The sequence below is a fragment of the Monodon monoceros genome, unplaced genomic scaffold (assembly GCF_005190385.1).
Source record: "Monodon monoceros isolate NGI ecotype Baffin Bay Population unplaced genomic scaffold, NGI_Narwhal_1 Super_Scaffold_6, whole genome shotgun sequence".
NCBI lineage: Eukaryota > Metazoa > Chordata > Mammalia > Artiodactyla > Monodontidae > Monodon > Monodon monoceros.
In genome coordinates, this window is record NW_021703783.1 from 62,680,899 (window position 1) to 62,681,713 (window position 815).

Here is an 815-nt window from a genome sequence, read left to right on the forward strand (position 1 = left end):
GTTAGTATTTGTCTTATGTATTAAAGTGCTCCTATGTTGGGTGCAGAAATATTTACAATTGTTACATCTTCTTGGATTGATCCCTTGATCATTATATAGTGTCCTTCTTTGTCTCTTGTAGTAGTCTTTGTTTTAAAGTCTATTTGTCTGATATGAGAATGGCTACTCTAGCTTTCTTTTGATTTCCATTTGCATGGAATATCTTTTTCCATCCCCTCACTTTCAGTCTGTGTGTGTCCCTAGGTCTGAAGTGGGTCCCTTATAGACAGCATATATATGGGTCTTGTGTTTGTATCCATTCAGCCAGTCTGTGTCTTTTGGTTGGAGCATTTAATCCATTTACATTTAAGGTAATTATCGACATGTATGTTCCTAGTACCATTTTCTTAAAGATATGGAACGCTTCACGAATTTGCATGTTATCCTTGTGCAGGGGCCATGGTAATCTTCTCTGTGTCGTTCCAATATTAGTATATGTGCTGCCGAAGAGAGCACCTAAGTTGCTTCTTGAGTTTGATTTTGTGTGTCAGGTCTGGAAGCACCATCAAATATCCATGAGGGCAAAGTTACAAACTCTTCCATTGAAATTCTCTGGAATCGAGCTGATGGGAATTTTCAGCATTATGAAATCACATGCATAAACTGTGCTGCTGCTTTCATGGTACGTTATAAGGAGTTCTCAGAGGAATAACTTTTATTCTGAAGCCAGTATTGCTGCATTCTTATATTAGGTAGTAGTGAAACTAAATAACCCCCAACATTTTTTTTGCTTGTGTTTGATGGTGGAGCATTTCTTAAATGAACACTTGGTAAGT

General features: G+C 37.4%; 1 non-coding gene across 1 annotated transcript; it reads right to left on the minus strand.

The window, feature by feature from the left end:
- Positions 1-388: 388 nt before the first annotated feature.
- On the minus strand, positions 389-495 carry LOC114886315. Its single transcript, XR_003791319.1, has one exon. It is a non-coding gene; the product is annotated as a U6 spliceosomal RNA (small nuclear RNA).
- Between the last annotated feature and the right edge of the window lie 320 nt (positions 496-815).